This window comes from Mesocricetus auratus, unplaced genomic scaffold (genome assembly GCF_017639785.1).
Source record: "Mesocricetus auratus isolate SY011 unplaced genomic scaffold, BCM_Maur_2.0 Super-Scaffold_100046, whole genome shotgun sequence".
Taxonomy (NCBI): domain Eukaryota; kingdom Metazoa; phylum Chordata; class Mammalia; order Rodentia; family Cricetidae; genus Mesocricetus; species Mesocricetus auratus.
This window is the reverse complement of record NW_024429223.1, coordinates 5321244-5328930: the sequence shown is the minus strand read 5'-3', so window position 1 is coordinate 5328930 and position 7687 is coordinate 5321244. Positions and strand designations below refer to the sequence as shown.

At 48.0% G+C, this 7687-nt stretch overlaps 1 long non-coding RNA gene across 1 annotated transcript; it reads right to left on the bottom strand.

Annotated features, from left to right (window-relative positions):
* Positions 1 to 5081: 5081 nt before the first annotated feature.
* Positions 5082 to 7181, bottom strand: LOC121136015. The gene is made up of 3 exons (XR_005873143.1): positions 7061 to 7181; positions 5938 to 6136; positions 5082 to 5496 (listed from the first exon to the last, which is right to left on the bottom strand). It is a non-coding gene; the product is annotated as an uncharacterized LOC121136015 (long non-coding RNA).
* Positions 7182 to 7687: the final 506 nt, after the last annotated feature.

Sequence of the window (7687 nt, the reverse complement as noted above, 5' to 3'; positions counted from 1 at the left end):
CTTCCCAGCAAACTCGCTGATACACCGTCACACACACCTCTTACTTAAGTGTAGTTATCTGATACTGACACAGCTACCCCAGCTCTACTGCCACTAGTAGTTATGTGGTGAAGCACTTTCCACCCTTTTCATTTTGCAAAGAATTATTTTGCAGCAACATTAGGTTCGCCGAAGAGCTGAAAAGACATTACTAAGACTCCTATATGCCTTTTACCCACCCTCTCTAACACTGAAGCTTTACTTAACCGCTTTATATTTGTCAAATCACTAAGTGAACACTGATGCACCATTTGCTAAACATCACACCTTATTTTTCCACAGGCTTTACATCAATTCCCCCTTCTGTCATGGGGTTCAATCTAAGAGCTCACATTTGTCTTGAGTTGTCATGTCTCCTTAGGCTACTCTGATCTGTGATAATGTCTCAGCATTTTCTGTTTGCTTTACAACCTTCAAGAGTACTGGTCAAATATTGCATACACTACTCCTCAGCTTGGGTTTTTTTTCTGATATGTTCTATATCAGAAAAAAAACCTGTAATAATTATGTTGAGGTCATAGAAGGCAAACACACTTCTAATGAAAGCCTGTGAAGGGGACAGTGGCATCACTTTTGATCTCAAGTTAAATGCCATTTAAGAAGACACTTTGGGTACATTAGTTCTTTTTTATTGATGTGATTTAATTCTCCTGCTACAAAAACGAAACCCAAGATCTTCTGCATATTAGGCAAGCACTATACTATCGAGCTACACTCTCTACCCTTGATTTCCATGGCAGCCCATACCCATTTACAACTCCAGCTCTGGGGGATCCAACACCCTCTTCTGGCCTCTTTGAGCACTAAAAACACATGGTGCCTGCTGCACGTGCGCGCACGCGCGCACGCGCACACACACACACACACACTAAGTTAAATAAATAGAAAAGCAAAAAGGTAGCCTCTGAGCAAGATCCCACCCACTGAAGCCTCCAACTTTTGAAAATGCAAATTTCCTATAAAAGGAGAGAGCCCGAGCTGCAAATATACCTACTTGCAGGATCACCCTGCTCAAAAACAACCTCCTAGAGAAGTGTTTTCTTAGACACCAAAGCACACAGAGGCCACTGCAGTGAGACCCAGGTCACCTCCAGCTAGCAGCAGGACAGGCAGCACCATCCCTGTGGTAGTGGTAGCAAAACTGAAGGCAGCATAGAGTCTCCTGTTCACGTTCCAGAGAGCCTGAGGCCACGCAATGTGACTCCCTGTAAAGGGATCCCAAGAGGCCATTGGAGTAACTGAGGTGATCACTCTATGGAAAAGGGTTTATTTTGACCTGTAACCCGTGAGTTTTTGAGGATATTCCAGATTAAACCACAGCATAGACTCATTCTCATTCTCCTCTCTCCCCTCCCTCCCTTCACCCCTCTCTCTTCTCTGGCTCTCCTCCACCCCCAACCTCCCCCAACTCCCTCCCTGTCTCCCCTCTTCTTCTCCTCTACCCCACTGCTCCCACAGGAAGCACGAAAAGCTCCACTCAACAGCTTTCCCCAGTACAGAATACTGTAGCATGAATAACAGGTACTCTGTAGTAAGGAAGGTCTCCAGTACAGAATACCAGAGCATGAATAACAGGTGCTCTGCCTGTAGCAAGGAAGGTCTTCAGTACAGAATACCAGAGCATGAATAACAGGTGCTCTATCTGTAGTAAGGTAGGTCTCCAGAGTTTATGACCTTATTGTAGGAGATTCTATACCCCTTACCTAAAAATAAATATGGTGAACACCCAGAATTTGAGATTCTTAAATTTGATACTGAAACCAATGTCTAAGTACAAAACTCCTATTGCTGTTCAGGGTGCCATTGCCCCTTCCAGAGAGTTCCTTGGTGTGCAGCATGCATATGCCTCCTGGCTCTGGCCATGCTCTTACTCCAGGGAGGCACAAGATTTGGCAGGCTCTGTGGTTCATGTGTACTCATTAGCCAGACGTGATCAGTCAGTAACTCCAATACTAGCATTTAGCTTGGGCTCAGCTGTGTTCTTTGTGTTATACTGACACTTACAAAGAAAGATCCCTTTTTGGTTTGCATCTCAAGTGTCCCCCAAAGACACTGTTGGTTTGGTGGCAAATGATGGCTTGGGGAAGAGAATGGATAATGGTGGCTCTTATGTCATAGATGGGTTAATCTCCTGACGTGGTCCTAATATGATAGCATTTCAGGCAGGTGGCAGAAAGTCGGGAGGTGGGGTGTGGTTGGAAGAAGGCCATCATGGTAGGTAGAGTGCCTTTGAAGGGTAGAACTCATCTCCAGACTCATCCACTCGTCTCTCTGCTTCCCAGCAACCATGTGGTGGGCATCTTGCTCCATTAACATGAAGCTTTGCCTCAATGCAAAGCCTGCAAACACAGAGCCAAGTGACCATGGACCTCAAGGACACTGTGAAACCTTGAGTCAATGAGACTCTTCCCCCTTTAAGTCGACTTCCCCGGGCATTCTTCCTGTGTTAATGATAGGATTTTATATTTCTCTGTAAGACATTCAGGAGGCAGGGTCACACATGACCTTTTTTTTTTTTTTTTTTACTGTTTTTGAGATTAATGTAATTACACCGTATCCCCTCCCTTTTCGTCACTCCAAGCCCTCTCATATACTCTTTTCTCTCTTTCAAAATCATGACCTCATATTTTCATTAATTGTTGCTACTCTCTCTCTCTCTCTCTCTCTCTCTCTCACACACACACACACATTTGAATATGTAAACATAACCCACTCATCCTGTATAATGTGACTAGTATGAATGTTTTCAGGGCTGACCGTTTGGTCATTGGATAGCCAATTGGTGTGCTCTTTCCTTGAGACAATAAATTCTCCTGCTGAGGCCTCAGATTACTCCCATCCACAATGCGATATCCACTGTTGTCCCGAAACCTATTGTTTGCAACTGGCATTAAGCCTCCCTTTCTCTGGGGTCCTGGATCCTGATTCCTCTGCCTCCCAAGTGCCCTCGTTGCTCAACACGTCTGTGAGCTGCTTTGTAAGAGCCATGCTCCCAAACCATTTCCCTCGAAATACCCCAGGCGAAGGCCCCTCCTCCACCCTCAAGCTGCTTTGGGGCGTGGCCAACACTCCCGCCTATGCATGTTTCTTTGAAGGTTTAAACTTTATCTTTTCAAAGGGGGCTTCCTATGTAAGAATATGAAATTGTGCTAGGACTCAGATTTCCCCACAAAATTTCACAGTAATCCCCCACTGCGAGGTTAAAAAGCAGTTGGTTCAGGTAGGGCAAGTTGGGTCCTTTGAAGTGATGTAGTTCTGAAGCCATGCGTATACTCTACCCTCCTGAATGGAATCACTCATTCCTGGACTAACATAAAACCCAGCATGGCTGCCTGTGTGCTGTGGAATAATCCTCTTGTACACTGTAGAGGTTTGTCACTTGAATTGGTTTAATAAAACACTAATTGCCCCACAGCCAGGCAGGGAGTATAGGCAGGGCAACCAAACAAACTAAGAATGCTGGGAAGAGGAAGGGTGGAGTCAAGAGCCACCAGTCAGATGCAGAGGAAACAAGAGAAGGATGCCTTACTGAGAAAAGGTACCAAGCCATGTGGCTAACCACAGATAAGAATTATGGGTTAATTTACGTGTAAGAGCTAGTTGGTAATAAGCCTGAGCGATGGGCTAAGCATTTATAATTGCTACAAGCCTCTGTGTGGCATTCGGGGAGCAGCTGCTGGACATTTGAGGGGTGCTGGTGGGACAGCCTACATCTGTGGTTGTCCCTTTCACTGTGTGATACCCTGGGATCCTAAGTATTCTTCAGAAGGAAGGATGTCACCAGACACACCCATCTGATAATGGACTTTGTAGTGTCTGATACTTGTTATAGCAACATAAGAAGGACTAAGTCATGTGTGCTTAAAATAGAATGTGGTTTTCCTATTAATACGCAATAAATGTGTCCCTCCTGGGAGATGGGCTAGTCTTCTCATGACCCCAGGGAAAGCACAAAGTGCACCCAGTATTACTGTTCAAGGCATCTTTAGTTTCTTTCGTGGTCCTTTCAAATTGTTCATTTTGGCACCTTTCACGATCAGATATAAAAGGTCCTATGCTGATTTGTTCTTAATCTGGGGGTGTGTGGGTAGCGCTGACCCTCAAAGCTACAGGTAACTTTTAGCTTGCCCACAGCGCTTTTGTGGAGAAGGGGGCATGCCCCTACGCCCGCGTGTGGCCTGACTGACCAGTCCATGAGCTACTTATCCAGCCCCACCCTCGGAAACTTCCGAAGGGTTCCGGAGAGTTCAGACGCAAATCAATAGCATGCATTACAAGAGGGTGTGAGCTAACCAAGGTGCCTGTGGGTCATGCATCTTCAAACAGCTTCTTGGGGACTTTAATTGTCGGGATGTTCAGGAGAAGACGATGACCTTAGGGGGCATTTTCTAGAATAGAACAGTCTATATATTACAAGCAGCAAATGATTCATAACTGGTTAGCGGCTGGGCCTATAGGTCCCTGTTTCCCATGTGGGATTTTTTTTTCTGCATTGCAAACTCTTACATTAAATTGTGATAAATGAAGAGCGGGGGCTACTCATACAAATCAATGACTCCAGTGTGTGTGTCATTAGCCTGAGAGATGCAGGCAGCGGTCAGTCCCATAAATCTTATGATGATCCGCTGTCTGCAACTCGATGCAAGCAAGCAGGCGCATTAGGGAGGTTAAGGAATGAAATTAATCTGTGCGTCTCCCCCCCCCCTTCCTCCTTCCCCATCACCTGGTCACACGGAAAGAATTAAAATCACATGATCCGAACTGAACCAGCTTCAGAAGAGTAAATTGGTCAAGTTCAACTTCACCTTTCAACTCCCAGTTAATTATGCATTTAGGGGATTAATTTATGGGACCGGAGAAGAGGCGGAACCTACCATCTAGGTGCCAAGATTATGAATCGTTCAGGGCCGAGCCACAGGCTACCTGAGCAGAGCCGGGGGAGGGTGGGTGAGGGCCGGGGTGGGGGGGCTGTCGGGGTCTGTGGGCACGTGCATTGGTCTGTTCCTTTCCTGACCTGAGCTTGGCAGGCAGACCCGCAAAGGGAACTTCCGGTCGCTGGGGTCCTAGAAGAATCCTCAGCCTGTGAGATGCAGGGATCACAGAGGTGACTGTAGCGTTTGGTTGATGGGATGTTCCAGAAGGCCGAGGTAGAAGATACCTTTACACGCACGCGGCTGGTGGCCCCGCAAGGGACGCTGTTCTAAGTTCCAAGACTTTGGATTAAATCTCAACTTGTAAGATTTTTTTTCCACACCCCTTACAGGCTCCAGTCTGGTGGGTGCAGCTAACCGGGTCTCTGTTCCGCCTCAGACACTCCAAATCAGAGAGCATTTTCCTCATTAATTTCTTGAGTGGCAACAGCTTAATTCGCAAGCCTCTTGTCACCGGAGTCTCCCCTCTCAGGAGGCCAATCACTCTGATCTCTTCTCTGATGTGGTCTCAGCCAGCTGAAAACAACTGCGGGCGAAACAGTTCCAGGGAGAGCTGAGGCAAAGAGGTGGTTCGTTTCCCAGTGTTCCTTCCTGGTGACAGACAGGCACAGGGCCATGCAGGATTTTTTTGGGGGGTGGTGGTGTCTCATCTATGCTCACATCCTGGCTGGCCACACAGAGAACTAGCCTTCAGTGTTAGCCCAGCGCTAGCACCGCCTGTCTTGGGCCACACAAGAGGAATTTTTGGAAACGCTAGTCTTGCTGAGAATGACAATTCAAGTTACTGGATAGATTTTACACTGACCCCGGGTTGATGAAAACGTACACTCTTTGAGTGCGTGTGGCACCATGCAGCTTAACACACACTGTCTCCCGGCTAGACAGTGGTATGTTTAACCCTCCCATGGCCCAGGATCCTCGTTTAAATCAAAAGGAAACTGAGGTTCAAAGAGGTTAAGGGACTTACCTGGGATCAGGTGTCGAGGGAGTAGATCAACAGTCACCAGACCCAGGTGGGGTTGCACAGGGTTCCTTTGGGTTTTCTTCCTGTTGCACCTCCGAGTAGGTCTCTGGGATCTTACGCTACTTGCTGCATGATTTGAGGCTCGGCAGAACCTCGGATCTGTGCACCGTATTCATTGCTTGTGCAAATTATTCGAACCAGTCTTTAAAAAAAATGTTTAAAAAAAGGCAGAGCCCTCATTGAAATAGGTGGTTTTAGCTTTGCTTGAAAACTCGGAAGCTTGGGTTCTGGGCTAGCATTTTGTTGTGATAGTACTGGGCTTTGGGCAAATGCCCAAAAAGGGTCCTGTTCGGAGGGCACCAGTCAGCACCACAGGCCAGCACCCCCTCCCCATGGCCTCACTAGTCAGGCTCAGTGAGGTGACTGCACACCTCTGACCCTTCCCTGGCCAAGTCTTTTTTTTTTTTTTTTTTTTTTTTTTTTTGGTTTTTACGAGACAGGGTTTCTCTGTATTGTTTTGGAGGCTATCGGTCCAGCCCGGCCTCGAACTCACAGAGATCCGCCTGCCTCTGCCTCCCGAGTGCTGGAATTAAAGGCGTGCGCCACCACCGCCCGGCCCCCTGGCCAAGTCTTACCGCCCTTCCCTCCCTGCAGCGTCCACACCACCCCCATCACGCAGTTCACCTACTTCTCCCCAAGCCCTCTCCAGCCTTCCCATCCCAGGGGCTTCGGAAGACCCTCTGCTGCCCCCACTTTTGCTCAGATCTCAGCTGATCAACACCACAGGTGGTAACAACAGAGCCTGATGTGCCCCAAACATCTGAACTCAACCCTCGGGTCTCCACTAGGAAATCAAAGTCAGAAGGTCCCTGGCCTTCTCTGTGGCCAGCTCTATGAGCAGACATTCCTTCCAGGCCCAGGGAGTCCTTCGTCCCAGTTACGTGGGTCTATGAAACACTCCTCAATTTTATCATTTGGAGGAAAACACGCGCGCGCATACACACATACACACACGTGCATGCACGCACACATGCATGCGTGCGCACACACACCAGAGACAAGCCAAAATATTGAATGCTCACTTATAAACAAACAAACAAAATAAAAACACTTGCCCGAGACATACATGTCTTAAAGTCACGGATTCTGAGCTCCTATTGGAGGGAGCTGGGTCACTCAAGCCTCTGTTCCTGCTGCCCCGTCCTCGCCTATCCAAATTGAAGCTGGAGAGATTGAGGTAAGCTCCCTGCCACGCCACTTCTACTTCCCGGTTCCTTTTATACCCCTGTTCCGGGCCCTCTTGCGCTCTCTGTCTATCCGCAGGCGGCTACCACTGCTGTTGATCTTCCAAACCCACGTTAGGACATCCGTCCCCTCTCTACGGTTGCTCATGCGTGAGTCTAAGTCTAAGGCGAACCTCCTGTGCATATTTTTTTCTCATCCGCCTTGCATACTGGGGGCCCCGCCCACAGCCCAGCTATGCTAGGCTGGTCTTCTATGAGAGAGATGCCGCGGTGTGAGTTCCCTAGTTCCCCTTTGCCAAGCATCGGCCTTGCTTCTGCTTGTCACCGTCGTGGTCTACCCTTCTCTGTGGCCATGGGGCACAGTTGGAGTGACACCTTCCAGGCATGGAAATAACCACATTTGAAGGTACACACCATGCTCCCCACCCCACCCCTTGCCTAGCCAGAACTCTGGTTTATTTTCCTGCATGGTTCCGCCATATCCCTCTGTAAGTTCTCACGGAGCTGAT